The 12092-nt window shown below is 41.8% G+C and overlaps 24 non-coding genes across 24 annotated transcripts; all 24 read left to right on the top strand.

The window, feature by feature from the left end:
* The first annotated feature begins 369 nt into the window (after positions 1–369).
* LOC134115160 (5S ribosomal RNA) lies at positions 370–488 on the top strand. The gene has a single exon (XR_009947522.1). It is a non-coding gene; the product is annotated as a 5S ribosomal RNA (ribosomal RNA).
* A 396-nt stretch (positions 489–884) lies between these two features.
* On the top strand, positions 885–1003 carry LOC134114687 (5S ribosomal RNA). Its single transcript, XR_009947054.1, has one exon. It is a non-coding gene; the product is annotated as a 5S ribosomal RNA (ribosomal RNA).
* A 396-nt stretch (positions 1004–1399) lies between these two features.
* Positions 1400–1518, top strand: LOC134114344 (5S ribosomal RNA). The gene has a single exon (XR_009946710.1). It is a non-coding gene; the product is annotated as a 5S ribosomal RNA (ribosomal RNA).
* Positions 1519–1915: 397 nt separating this feature from the next.
* LOC134115159 (5S ribosomal RNA) lies at positions 1916–2034 on the top strand. Its single transcript, XR_009947521.1, has one exon. It is a non-coding gene; the product is annotated as a 5S ribosomal RNA (ribosomal RNA).
* A 339-nt stretch (positions 2035–2373) lies between these two features.
* LOC134115158 (5S ribosomal RNA) lies at positions 2374–2492 on the top strand. The gene has a single exon (XR_009947520.1). It is a non-coding gene; the product is annotated as a 5S ribosomal RNA (ribosomal RNA).
* A 396-nt stretch (positions 2493–2888) lies between these two features.
* On the top strand, positions 2889–3007 carry LOC134114686 (5S ribosomal RNA). The gene has a single exon (XR_009947053.1). It is a non-coding gene; the product is annotated as a 5S ribosomal RNA (ribosomal RNA).
* A 396-nt stretch (positions 3008–3403) lies between these two features.
* LOC134114974 (5S ribosomal RNA) lies at positions 3404–3522 on the top strand. The gene has a single exon (XR_009947336.1). It is a non-coding gene; the product is annotated as a 5S ribosomal RNA (ribosomal RNA).
* A 397-nt stretch (positions 3523–3919) lies between these two features.
* On the top strand, positions 3920–4038 carry LOC134115157 (5S ribosomal RNA). Its single transcript, XR_009947519.1, has one exon. It is a non-coding gene; the product is annotated as a 5S ribosomal RNA (ribosomal RNA).
* A 339-nt stretch (positions 4039–4377) lies between these two features.
* On the top strand, positions 4378–4496 carry LOC134115156 (5S ribosomal RNA). The gene has a single exon (XR_009947518.1). It is a non-coding gene; the product is annotated as a 5S ribosomal RNA (ribosomal RNA).
* A 396-nt stretch (positions 4497–4892) lies between these two features.
* Positions 4893–5011, top strand: LOC134114685 (5S ribosomal RNA). The gene has a single exon (XR_009947052.1). It is a non-coding gene; the product is annotated as a 5S ribosomal RNA (ribosomal RNA).
* A 396-nt stretch (positions 5012–5407) lies between these two features.
* LOC134114343 (5S ribosomal RNA) lies at positions 5408–5526 on the top strand. The gene has a single exon (XR_009946709.1). It is a non-coding gene; the product is annotated as a 5S ribosomal RNA (ribosomal RNA).
* Positions 5527–5923: 397 nt separating this feature from the next.
* LOC134115155 (5S ribosomal RNA) lies at positions 5924–6042 on the top strand. The gene has a single exon (XR_009947517.1). It is a non-coding gene; the product is annotated as a 5S ribosomal RNA (ribosomal RNA).
* Positions 6043–6381: 339 nt separating this feature from the next.
* Positions 6382–6500, top strand: LOC134114649 (5S ribosomal RNA). The gene has a single exon (XR_009947016.1). It is a non-coding gene; the product is annotated as a 5S ribosomal RNA (ribosomal RNA).
* Positions 6501–6896: 396 nt separating this feature from the next.
* Positions 6897–7015, top strand: LOC134115154 (5S ribosomal RNA). Its single transcript, XR_009947516.1, has one exon. It is a non-coding gene; the product is annotated as a 5S ribosomal RNA (ribosomal RNA).
* A 395-nt stretch (positions 7016–7410) lies between these two features.
* Positions 7411–7529, top strand: LOC134115153 (5S ribosomal RNA). Its single transcript, XR_009947515.1, has one exon. It is a non-coding gene; the product is annotated as a 5S ribosomal RNA (ribosomal RNA).
* Positions 7530–7925: 396 nt separating this feature from the next.
* Positions 7926–8044, top strand: LOC134114684 (5S ribosomal RNA). The gene has a single exon (XR_009947051.1). It is a non-coding gene; the product is annotated as a 5S ribosomal RNA (ribosomal RNA).
* A 396-nt stretch (positions 8045–8440) lies between these two features.
* Positions 8441–8559, top strand: LOC134114711 (5S ribosomal RNA). Its single transcript, XR_009947078.1, has one exon. It is a non-coding gene; the product is annotated as a 5S ribosomal RNA (ribosomal RNA).
* Positions 8560–8955: 396 nt separating this feature from the next.
* LOC134114537 (5S ribosomal RNA) lies at positions 8956–9074 on the top strand. The gene has a single exon (XR_009946904.1). It is a non-coding gene; the product is annotated as a 5S ribosomal RNA (ribosomal RNA).
* A 396-nt stretch (positions 9075–9470) lies between these two features.
* Positions 9471–9589, top strand: LOC134114727 (5S ribosomal RNA). The gene has a single exon (XR_009947094.1). It is a non-coding gene; the product is annotated as a 5S ribosomal RNA (ribosomal RNA).
* A 339-nt stretch (positions 9590–9928) lies between these two features.
* LOC134114851 (5S ribosomal RNA) lies at positions 9929–10047 on the top strand. Its single transcript, XR_009947212.1, has one exon. It is a non-coding gene; the product is annotated as a 5S ribosomal RNA (ribosomal RNA).
* Positions 10048–10443: 396 nt separating this feature from the next.
* On the top strand, positions 10444–10562 carry LOC134115151 (5S ribosomal RNA). Its single transcript, XR_009947513.1, has one exon. It is a non-coding gene; the product is annotated as a 5S ribosomal RNA (ribosomal RNA).
* A 396-nt stretch (positions 10563–10958) lies between these two features.
* LOC134115150 (5S ribosomal RNA) lies at positions 10959–11077 on the top strand. Its single transcript, XR_009947512.1, has one exon. It is a non-coding gene; the product is annotated as a 5S ribosomal RNA (ribosomal RNA).
* Positions 11078–11416: 339 nt separating this feature from the next.
* LOC134115149 (5S ribosomal RNA) lies at positions 11417–11535 on the top strand. The gene has a single exon (XR_009947511.1). It is a non-coding gene; the product is annotated as a 5S ribosomal RNA (ribosomal RNA).
* Positions 11536–11931: 396 nt separating this feature from the next.
* Positions 11932–12050, top strand: LOC134115148 (5S ribosomal RNA). The gene has a single exon (XR_009947510.1). It is a non-coding gene; the product is annotated as a 5S ribosomal RNA (ribosomal RNA).
* Positions 12051–12092: the final 42 nt, after the last annotated feature.

Here is a 12092-nt window from a genome sequence, read left to right as displayed (position 1 = left end):
GCGCCGCAGATTGTACACCTACAAATTACAAAAAGTATATCACATTGTCGAAGAGATGCATGTTTAGTGTTGTTTTAACGTTGGATATATAAGGAACTTAGACAATATCATCAAAATTGATTCCGTTTCATGGTTGCTAAATTAGTGTTGATCAACATTTAACAATTGGCCTACTTTTGTTTGTAATTTAGCCGTTGAAATACAGGTGCTAACCCAACATGTTAGAATTGCCAGTGAAGAAAAGTAAAGTTACCTTCAGGTTTTAGGAACCTCTCTTGCCAATCCTAAGAACTGCTTCAATTTTAGAAAAAGAAACTCTTCTGATTATCTTTGACACGTTCTAAAGGATTAGGAAAAAGATAAAAAGCAGCTTACGGCCATACCTCTCTGGTTCCGCCCGATCTCGTCTGATCTCGGAAGCTAAGCAGAGCAGGGCCTGGTTAGTACCTGGATGGAAGACCGCCTGGGAATCCCAGGTGCCGTAAGCTTTTTCACTTCTCTCTGAAAGCCGCCGAGCGCCGCAGATTGTACACCTACAAATTACAAAAAGTATATCACATTGTCGAAGAGATGCATGTTTAGTGTTGTTTTAACGTTGGATATATAAGGAACTTAGACAATATCATCAAAATTGATTCCGTTTCATGGTTGCTAAATTAGTGTTGATCAACATTTAACAATTGGCCTACTTTTGTTTGTAATTTAGCCGTTGAAATACAGGTGCTAACCCAACATGTTAGAATTGCCAGTGAAGAAAAGTAAAGTTACCTTCAGGTTTTAGGAACCTCTCTTGCCAATCCTAAGAACTGCTTCAATTTTAGAAAAAGAAACTCTTCTGATTATCTTTGACACGTTTTAAAGGATTAGGAAAAAGATAAAAAGCAGCGTACGGCCATACCTCTCTGGTTCCGCCCGATTTCGTCTGATCTCGGAAGCTAAGCAGAGCAGGGCCTGGTTAGTACCTGGATGGAAGACCGCCTGGGAATCCCAGGTGCCGTAAGCTTTTTCACTTCTCTCTGAAAGCCGCCGAGCGCCGCAGATTGTACACCTACAAATTACAAAAAGTATATCACATTGTCGAAGAGATGCATGTTTAGTGTTGTTTTAACGTTGGATATTTAAGGAACTTAGACAATATCATCAAAATTGATTCCGTTTCATGGTTGCTAAATTAGTGTTGATCAACATTTAACAATTGGCCTACTTTTGTTTGTAATTTAGCCGTTGAAATACAGGTGCTAACCCAACATGTTAGAATTGCCAGTGAAGAAAAGTAAAGTTACCTTCAGGTTTTAGGAACCTCTCTTGCCAATCCTAAGAACTGCTTCAATTTTAGAAAAAGAAACTCTTCTGATTATCTTTGACACGTTTTAAAGGATTAGGAAAAAGATAAAAAGCAGCTTACGACCATACCTCTCTGGTTCCGCCCGATCTCATCTGATCTCGGAAGCTAAGCAGAGCAGGGCCTGGTTAGTACCTGGATGGAAGACCGCCTGGGAATCCCAGGTGCCGTAAGCTTTTTCACTTCTCTCTGAAAGCCGCCGAGCGCCGCAGATTGTACACCTACAAATTACAAAAAGTATATCACATTGTCGAAGAGATGCATGTTTAGTGTTGTTTTAACGTTGGATATATAAGGAACTTAGACAATATCATCAAAATTGATTCCGTTTCATGGTTGCTAAATTAGTGTTGATCAACATTTAACAATTGGCATACTTTTGTTTGTAATTTAGCCGTTGAAATACAGGTGCTAACCCAACATGTTAGAATTGCCAGTGAAGAAAAGTAAAGTTACCTTCAGGTTTTAGGAACCTCTCTTGCCAATCCTAAGAACTGCTTCAATTTTAGAAAAAGAAACTTTTCTGATTATCTTTGACACGTTCTAAAGGATTAGGAAAAAGATATTAAAGCAGCTTACGGCCATACCTCTCTGGTTCCGCCCGATCTCGTCTGATCTCGGAAGCTAAGCAGAGCAGGGCCTGGTTAGTACCTGGATGGAAGACCGCCTGGGAATCCCAGGTGCCGTAAGCTTTTTCACTTCTCTCTCCGAAAGCCGCCCAGCGCCGCAGATTGTACACCTACACAATTGTAAAAAGTATTTCACATTGTAGAAGAGATGCAATAGGAAGAAGATGAAAGGTGGCTTACGTCCATACCATCGTCAGGCCATTTGAGGTGGCGGGGACTGCAATGGCCATCCACCGATTGGCTGGGACTCCTGGGCGGGTCTTCTCTAGTCCATCCAATTTTCGGCATAGGATGTCACAGCCTTCTTTGCATACCCTTATTTAACCCACACAAAGATGCCAACGGCAGGCGTGACATAATTTTTTGACGCATTATAAAGGATTAGGAAAAAGATAAAAAGCAGCTTACGGCCATACCTCTCTGGTTCCGCCCGATCTCGTCTGATCTCGGAAGCTAAGCAGAGCAGGGCCTGGTTAGTACCTGGATGGAAGACCGCCTGGGAATCCCAGGTGCCGTAAGCTTTTTCACTTCTCTCTGAAAGCCGCCGAGCGCCGCAGATTGTACACCTACAAATTACAAAAAGTATATCACATTGTCGAAGAGATGCATGTTTAGTGTTGTTTTAACGTTGGATATATAAGGAACTTAGACAATATCATCAAAATTGATTCCGTTTCATGGTTGCTAAATTAGTGTTGATCAACATTTAACAATTGGCATACTTTTGTTTGTAATTTAGCCGTTGAAATACAGGTGCTAACCCAACATGTTAGAATTGCCAGTGAAGAAAAGTAAAGTTACCTTCAGGTTTTAGGAACCTCTCTTGCCAATCCTAAGAACTGCTTCAATTTTAGAAAAAGAAACTCTTCTGATTATCTTTGACACGTTTTAAAGGATTAGGAAAAAGATAAAAAGCAGCGTACGGCCATACCTCTCTGGTTCCGCCCGATTTCGTCTGATCTCGGAAGCTAAGCAGAGCAGGGCCTGGTTAGTACCTGGATGGAAGACCGCCTGGGAATCCCAGGTGCCGTAAGCTTTTTCACTTCTCTCTGAAAGCCGCCGAGCGCCGCAGATTGTACACCTACAAATTACAAAAAGTATATCACATTGTCGAAGAGATGCATGTTTAGTGTTGTTTTAACGTTGGATATATAAGGAACTTAGACAATATCATCAAAATTGATTCCGTTTCATGGTTGCTAAATTAGTGTTGATCAACATTTAACAATTGGCCTACTTTTGTTTGTAATTTAGCCGTTGAAATACAGGTGCTAACCCAACATGTTAGAATTGCAAGTGAAGAAAAGTAAAGTTACCTTCAGGTTTTAGGAACCTCTCTTGCCAATCCTAAGAACTGCTTCAATTTTAGAAAAAGAAACTCTTCTGATTATCTTTGACACGTTTTAAAGGATTAGGAAAAAGATAAAAAGCAGCTTACGACCATACCTCTCTGGTTCCGCCCGATCTCATCTGATCTCGGAAGGTAAGCAGAGCAGGGCCTGGTTAGTACCTGGATGGAAGACCGCCTGGGAATCCCAGGTGCCGTAAGCTTTTTCACTTCTCTCTGAAAGCCGCCGAGCGCCGCAGATTGTACACCTACAAATTACAAAAAGTATATCACATTGTCGAAGAGATGCATGTTTAGTGTTGTTTTAACGTTGGATATATAAGGAACTTAGACAATATCATCAAAATTGATTCCGTTTCATGGTTGCTAAATTAGTGTTGATCAACATTTAACAATTGGCATACTTTTGTTTGTAATTTAGCCGTTGAAATACAGGTGCTAACCCAACATGTTAGAATTGCCAGTGAAGAAAAGTAAAGTTACCTTCAGGTTTTAGGAACCTCTCTTGCCAATCCTAAGAACTGCTTCAATTTTAGAAAAAGAAACTTTTCTGATTATCTTTGACACGTTCTAAAGGATTAGGAAAAAGATATTAAAGCAGCTTACGGCCATACCTCTCTGGTTCCGCCCGATCTCGTCTGATCTCGGAAGCTAAGCAGAGCAGGGCCTGGTTAGTACCTGGATGGAAGACCGCCTGGGAATCCCAGGTGCCGTAAGCTTTTTCACTTCTCTCTCCGAAAGCCGCCCAGCGCCGCAGATTGTACACCTACACAATTGTAAAAAGTATTTCACATTGTAGAAGAGATGCAATAGGAAGAAGATGAAAGGTGGCTTACGTCCATACCATCGTCAGGCCATTTGAGGTGGCGGGGACTGCAATGGCCATCCACCGATTGGCTGGGACTCCTGGGCGGGTCTTCTCTAGTCCATCCAATTTTCGGCATAGGATGTCACAGCCTTCTTTGCATACCCTTATTTAACCCACACAAAGATGCCAACGGCAGGCGTGACATAATTTTTTGACGCATTATAAAGGATTAGGAAAAAGATAAAAAGCAGCTTACGGCCATACCTCTCTGGTTCCGCCCGATCTCGTCTGATCTCGGAAGCTAAGCAGAGCAGGGCCTGGTTAGTACCTGGATGGAAGACCGCCTGGGAATCCCAGGTGCCGTAAGCTTTTTCACTTCTCTCTGAAAGCCGCCGAGCGCCGCAGATTGTACACCTACAAATTACAAAAAGTATATCACATTGTCGAAGAGATGCATGTTTAGTGTTGTTTTAACGTTGGATATATAAGGAACTTAGACAATATCATCAAAATTGATTCCGTTTCATGGTTGCTAAATTAGTGTTGATCAACATTTAACAATTGGCCTACTTTTGTTTGTAATTTAGCCGTTGAAATACAGGTGCTAACCCAACATGTTAGAATTGCCAGTGAAGAAAAGTAAAGTTACCTTCAGGTTTTAGGAACCTCTCTTGCCAATCCTAAGAACTGCTTCAATTTTAGAAAAAGAAACTCTTCTGATTATCTTTGACACGTTTTAAAGGATTAGGAAAAAGATAAAAAGCAGCGTACGGCCATACCTCTCTGGTTCCGCCCGATTTCGTCTGATCTCGGAAGCTAAGCAGAGCAGGGCCTGGTTAGTACCTGGATGGAAGACCGCCTGGGAATCCCAGGTGCCGTAAGCTTTTTCACTTCTCTCTGAAAGCCGCCGAGCGCCGCAGATTGTACACCTACAAATTACAAAAAGTATATCACATTGTCGAAGAGATGCATGTTTAGTGTTGTTTTAACGTTGGATATATAAGGAACTTAGACAATATCATCAAAATTGATTCCGTTTCATGGTTGCTAAATTAGTGTTGATCAACATTTAACAATTGGCCTACTTTTGTTTGTAATTTAGCCGTTGAAATACAGGTGCTAACCCAACATGTTAGAATTGCAAGTGAAGAAAAGTAAAGTTACCTTCAGGTTTTAGGAACCTCTCTTGCCAATCCTAAGAACTGCTTCAATTTTAGAAAAAGAAACTCTTCTGATTATCTTTGACACGTTTTAAAGGATTAGGAAAAAGATAAAAAGCAGCTTACGACCATACCTCTCTGGTTCCGCCCGATCTCATCTGATCTCGGAAGCTAAGCAGAGCAGGGCCTGGTTAGTACCTGGATGGAAGACCGCCTGGGAATCCCAGGTGCCGTAAGCTTTTTCACTTCTCTCTGAAAGCCGCCGAGCGCCGCAGATTGTACACCTACAAATTACAAAAAGTATATCACATTGTCGAAGAGATGCATGTTTAGTGTTGTTTTAACGTTGGATATATAAGGAACTTAGACAATATCATCAAAATTGATTCCGTTTCATGGTTGCTAAATTAGTGTTGATCAACATTTAACAATTGGCATACTTTTGTTTGTAATTTAGCCGTTGAAATACAGGTGCTAACCCAACATGTTAGAATTGCCAGTGAAGAAAAGTAAAGTTACCTTCAGGTTTTAGGAACCTCTCTTGCCAATCCTAAGAACTGCTTCAATTTTAGAAAAAGAAACTTTTCTGATTATCTTTGACACGTTCTAAAGGATTAGGAAAAAGATATTAAAGCAGCTTACGGCCATACCTCTCTGGTTCCGCCCGATCTCGTCTGATCTCGGAAGCTAAGCAGAGCAGGGCCTGGTTAGTACCTGGATGGAAGACCGCCTGGGAATCCCAGGTGCCGTAAGCTTTTTCACTTCTCTCTCCGAAAGCCGCCCAGCGCCGCAGATTGTACACCTACACAATTGTAAAAAGTATTTCACATTGTAGAAGAGATGCAATAGGAAGAAGATGAAAGGTGGCTTACGTCCATACCATCGTCAGGCCATTTGAGGTGGCGGGGACTGCAATGGCCATCCACCGATTGGCTGGGACTCCTGGGCGGGTCTTCTCTAGTCCATCCAATTTTCGGCATAGGATGTCACAGCCTTCTTTGCATACCCTTATTTAACCCACACAAAGATGCCAACGGCAGGCGTGACATAATTTTTTGACGCATTATAAAGGATTAGGAAAAAGATAAAAAGCAGCTTACGGCCATACCTCTCTGGTTCCGCCCGATCTCGTCTGATCTCGGAAGCTAAGCAGAGCAGGGCCTGGTTAGTACCTGGATGTAAGACCGCCTGGGAATCCCAGGTGCCGTAAGCTTTTTCACTTCTCTCTGAAAGCCGCCGAGCGCCGCAGATTGTACACCTACAAATTACAAAAAGTATATCACATTGTCGAAGAGATGCATGTTTAGTGTTGTTTTAACGTTGGATATATAAGGAACTTAGACAATATCATCAAAATTGATCCCGTTTCATGGTTGCTAAATTAGTGTTGATCAACATTTAACAATTGGCCTACTTTTGTTTGTAATTTAGCCGTTGAAATACAGGTGCTAACCCAACATGTTAGAATTGCCAGTGAAGAAAAGTAAAGTTACCTTCAGGTTTTAGGAACCTCTCTTGCCAATCCTAAGAACTGCTTCAATTTTAGAAAAAGAAACTCTTCTGATTATCTTTGACACGTTTTAAAGGATTAGGAAAAAGATAAAAAGCAGCTTACGGCCATACCTCTCTGGTTCCGCCCGATCTCGTCTGATCTCGGAAGCTAAGCAGAGCAGGGCCTGGTTAGTACCTGGATGGAAGACCGCCTGGGAATCCCAGGTGCCGTAAGCTTTTCACTTCTCTCTGAAAGCTGCCGAGCGCCGCAGATTGTACACCTACAAATTACAAAAAGTACATCACATTGTCGAAGAGATGCATGTTTAGTGTTGTTTTAACGTTGGATATATAAGGAACTTAGACAATATCATCAAAATTGATTCCGTTTCATGGTTGCTAAATTAGTGTTGATCAACATTTAACAATTGGCATACTTTTGTTTGTAATTTAGCCGTTGAAATACAGGTGCTAACCCAACATGTTAGAATTGCCAGTGAAGAAAAGTAAAGTTACCTTCAGGTTTTAGGAACCTCTCTTGCCAATCCTAAGAACTGCTTCAATTTTAGAAAAAGAAACTCTTCTGATTATCTTTGACACGTTCTAAAGGATTAGGAAAAAGATAAAAAGCAGCTTACGGCCATACCTCTCTGGTTCCGCCCGATCTCGTCTGATCTCGGAAGCTAAGCAGAGCAGGGCCTGGTTAGTACCTGGATGGAAGACCGCCTGGGAATCCCAGGTGCCGTAAGCTTTTTCACTTCTCTCTGAAAGCCGCCGAGCGCCGCAGATTGTACACCTACAAATTACAAAAAGTATATCACATTGTCGAAGAGATGCATGTTTAGTGTTGTTTTAACGTTGGATATATAAGGAACTTAGACAATATCATCAAAATTGATTCCGTTTCATGGTTGCTAAATTAGTGTTGATCAACATTTAACAATTGGCCTACTTTTGTTTGTAATTTAGCCGTTGAAATACAGGTGCTAACCCAACATGTTAGAATTGCCAGTGAAGAAAAGTAAAGTTACCTTCAGGTTTTAGGAACCTCTCTTGCCAATCCTAAGAACTGCTTCAATTTTAGAAAAAGAAACTCTTCTGATTATCTTTGACACGTTTTAAAGGATTAGGAAAAAGATAAAAAGCAGCGTACGGCCATACCTCTCTGGTTCCGCCCGATTTCGTCTGATCTCGGAAGCTAAGCAGAGCAGGGCCTGGTTAGTACCTGGATGGAAGACCGCCTGGGAATCCCAGGTGCCGTAAGCTTTTTCACTTCTCTCTGAAAGCCGCCGAGCGCCGCAGATTGTACACCTACAAATTACAAAAAGTATATCACATTGTCGAAGAGATGCATGTTTAGTGTTGTTTTAACGTTGGATATATAAGGAACTTAGACAATATCATCAAAATTGATTCCGTTTCATGGTTGCTAAATTAGTGTTGATCAACATTTAACAATTGGCCTACTTTTGTTTGTAATTTAGCCGTTGAAATACAGGTGCTAACCCAACATGTTAGAATTGCAAGTGAAGAAAAGTAAAGTTACCTTCAGGTTTTAGGAACCTCTCTTGCCAATCCTAAGAACTGCTTCAATTTTAGAAAAAGAAACTCTTCTGATTATCTTTGACACGTTTTAAAGGATTAGGAAAAAGATAAAAAGCAGCTTACGACCATACCTCTCTGGTTCCGCCCGATCTCATCTGATCTCGCAAGCTAAGCAGAGCAGGGCCTGGTTAGTACCTGGATGGAAGACCGCCTGGGAATCCCAGGTGCCGTAAGCTTTTTCACTTCTCTCTGAAAGCCGCCGAGCGCCGCAGATTGTACACCTACAAATTACAAAAAGTATATCACATTGTCGAAGAGATGCATGTTTAGTGTTGTTTTAACGTTGGATATATAAGGAACTTAGACAATATCATCAAAATTGATTCCGTTTCATGGTTGCTAAATTAGTGTTGATCAACATTTAACAATTGGCATACTTTTGTTTGTAATTTAGCCGTTGAAATACAGGTGCTAACCCAACATGTTAGAATTGCCAGTGAAGAAAAGTAAAGTTACCTTCAGGTTTTAGGAACCTCTCTTGCCAATCCTAAGAACTGCTTCAATTTTAGAAAAAGAAACTCTTCTGATTATCTTTGACACGTTCTAAAGGATTAGGAAAAAGATAAAAAGCAGCTTACGGCCATACCTCTCTGGTTCCGCCCGATCTCGTCTGATCTCGGAAGCTAAGCAGAGCAGGGCCTGCTTAGTACCTGGATGGAAGACCGCCTGGGAATCCCAGGTGCCGTAAGCTTTTTCACTTCTCTCTGAAAGCCGCCGAGCGCCGCAGATTGTACACCTACAAATTACAAAAAGTATATCACATTGTCGAAGAGATGCATGTTTAGTGTTGTTTTAACGTTGGATATATAAGGAACTTAGACAATATCATCAAAATTGATTCCGTTTCATGGTTGCTAAATTAGTGTTGATCAACATTTAACAATTGGCCTACTTTTGTTTGTAATTTAGCCGTTGAAATACAGGTGCTAACCCAACATGTTAGAATTGCCAGTGAAGAAAAGTAAAGTTACCTTCAGGTTTTAGGAACCTCTCTTGCCAATCCTAAGAACTGCTTCAATTTTAGAAAAAGAAACTCTTCTGATTATCTTTGACACGTTTTAAAGGATTAGGAAAAAGATAAAAAGCAGCGTACGGCCATACCTCTCTGGTTCCGCCCGATCTCGTCTGATCTCGGAAGCTAAGCAGAGCAGGGCCTGGTTAGTACCTGGATGGAAGACCGCCTGGGGATCCCAGGTGCCGTAAGCTTTTTCTCTTCTCTCTCCGAAAGCCGCCCAGCGCCGCAGATTGTACACCTACACAATTGTAAAAAGTATTTCACATTGTAGAAGAGATGCAATAGGAAGAAGATGAAAGGTGGCTTACGTCCATACCATCGTCAGGCCATTTGAGGTGGCGGGGACTGCAATGGCCATCCACCGATTGGCTGGGACTTCTGGGCGGGTCTTCTCTAGTCCATCCAATTTTCGGCATAGGATGTCACAGCCTTCTTTGCATACCCTTATTTAACCCACACAAAGATGCCAACGGCAGGCGTGACATAATTTTTTGACGCATTATAAAGGATTAGGAAAAAGATAAAAAGCAGCTTACGGCCATACCTCTCTGGTTCCGCCCGATCTCGTCTGATCTCGGAAGTTAAGCAGAGCAGGGCCTGGTTAGTACCTGGATGGAAGACCGCCTGGGAATCCCAGGTGCCGTAAGCTTTTTCACTTCTCTCTGAAAGCCGCCGAGCGCCGCAGATTGTACACCTACAAATTACAAAAAGTACATCACATTGTCGAAGAGATGCATGTTTAGTGTTGTTTTAACGTTGGATATATAAGGAACTTAGACAATATCATCAAAATTGATTCCGTTTCATGGTTGCTAAATTAGTGTTGATCAACATTTAACAATTGGCCTACTTTTGTTTGTAATTTAGCCGTTGAAATACAGGTGCTAACCCAACATGTTAGAATTGCCAGTGAAGAAAAGTAAAGTTACCTTCAGGTTTTAGGAACCTCTCTTGCCAATCCTAAGAACTGCTTCAATTTTAGAAAAAGAAACTCTTCTGATTATCTTTGACACGTTTTAAAGGATTAGGAAAAAGATAAAAAGCAGCTTACGGCCATACCTCTCTGGTTCCGCCCGATCTCGTCTGATCTCGGAAGCTAAGCAGAGCAGGGCCTGGTTAGTACCTGGATGGAAGACCGCCTGGGAATCCCAGGTGCCGTAAGCTTTTTCACTTCTCTCTGAAAGCTGCCGAGCGCCGCAGATTGTACACCTACAAATTACAAAAAGTACATCACATTGTCGAAGAGATGCATGTTTAGTGTTGTTTTAACGTTGGATATATAAGGAACTTAGACAATATCATCAAAATTGATTCCGTTTCATGGTTGCTAAATTAGTGTTGATCAACATTTAACAATTGGCATACTTTTGTTTGTAATTTAGCCGTTGAAATACAGGTGCTAACCCAACATGTTAGAATTGCCAGTGAAGAAAAGTAAAGTTACCTTCAGGTTTTAGGAACCTCTCTTGCCAATCCTAAGAACTGCTTCAATTTTAGAAAAAGAAACTCTTCTGATTATCTTTGACACGTTTTAAAGGATTAGGAAAAAGATCAAAAGCAGCTTACGGCCATACCTCTCTGGTTCCGCCCGATCTCGTCTGATCTCGGAAGCTAAGCAGAGCAGGGCCTGGTTAGTACCTGGATGGAAGACCGCCTGGGAATCCCAGGTGCCGTAAGCTTTTTCACTTCTCTCTCCGAAAGCCGCCCAGCGCCGCAGATTGTACACCTACACAATTGTAAAAAGTATTTCACATTGTAGAAGAGATGCAATAGGAAGAAGATGAAAGGTGGCTTACGTCCATACCATCGTCAGGCCATTTGAGGTGGCGGGGACTGCAATGGCCATCCACCGATTGGCTGGGACTCCTGGGCGGGTCTTCTCTAGTCCATCCAATTTTCGGTATAGGATGTCACAGCCTTCTTTGCATACCCTTATTTAACCCACACAAAGATGCCAACGGCAGGCGTGACATAATTTTTTGACGCATTATAAAGGATTAGGAAAAAGATAAAAAGCAGCTTACGGCCATACCTCTCTGGTTCCGCCCGATCTCGTCTGATCTCGGAAGCTAAGCAGAGCAGGGCCTGGTTAGTACCTGGATGGAAGACCGCCTGGGAATCCCAGGTGCCGTAAGCTTTTTCACTTCTCTCTGAAAGCCGCCGAGCGCCGCAGATTGTACACCTACAAATTACAAAAAGTATATCACATTGTCGAAGAGATGCATGTTTAGTGTTGTTTTAACGTTGGATATATAAGGAACTTAGACAATATCATCAAAATTGATTCCGTTTCATGGTTGCTAAATTAGTGTTGATCAACATTTAACAATTGGCCTACTTTTGTTTGTAATTTAGCCGTTGAAATACAGGTGCTAACCCAACATGTTAGAATTGCCAGTGAAGAAAAGTAAAGTTACCTTCAGGTTTTAGGAACCTCTCTTGCCAATCCTAAGAACTGCTTCAATTTTAGAAAAAGAAACTCTTCTGATTATCTTTGACACGTTTTAAAGGATTAGGAAAAAGATAAAAAGCAGCTTACGGCCATACCTCTCTGGTTCCGCCCGATCTCGTCTGATCTCGGAAGCTAAGCAGAGCAGGGCCTGGTTAGTACCTGGATGGAAGACCGCCTGGGAATCCCAGGTGCCGTAAGCTTTTTCACTTCTCTCTGAAAGCCGCCGAGCGCCGCAGATTGTA

The sequence above is a fragment of the Pungitius pungitius genome, unplaced genomic scaffold (assembly GCF_949316345.1).
Source record: "Pungitius pungitius unplaced genomic scaffold, fPunPun2.1 scaffold_34, whole genome shotgun sequence".
Classification (NCBI taxonomy): domain Eukaryota; kingdom Metazoa; phylum Chordata; class Actinopteri; order Perciformes; family Gasterosteidae; genus Pungitius; species Pungitius pungitius.
This window is presented reverse-complemented; position numbering and strand designations above follow the sequence as displayed.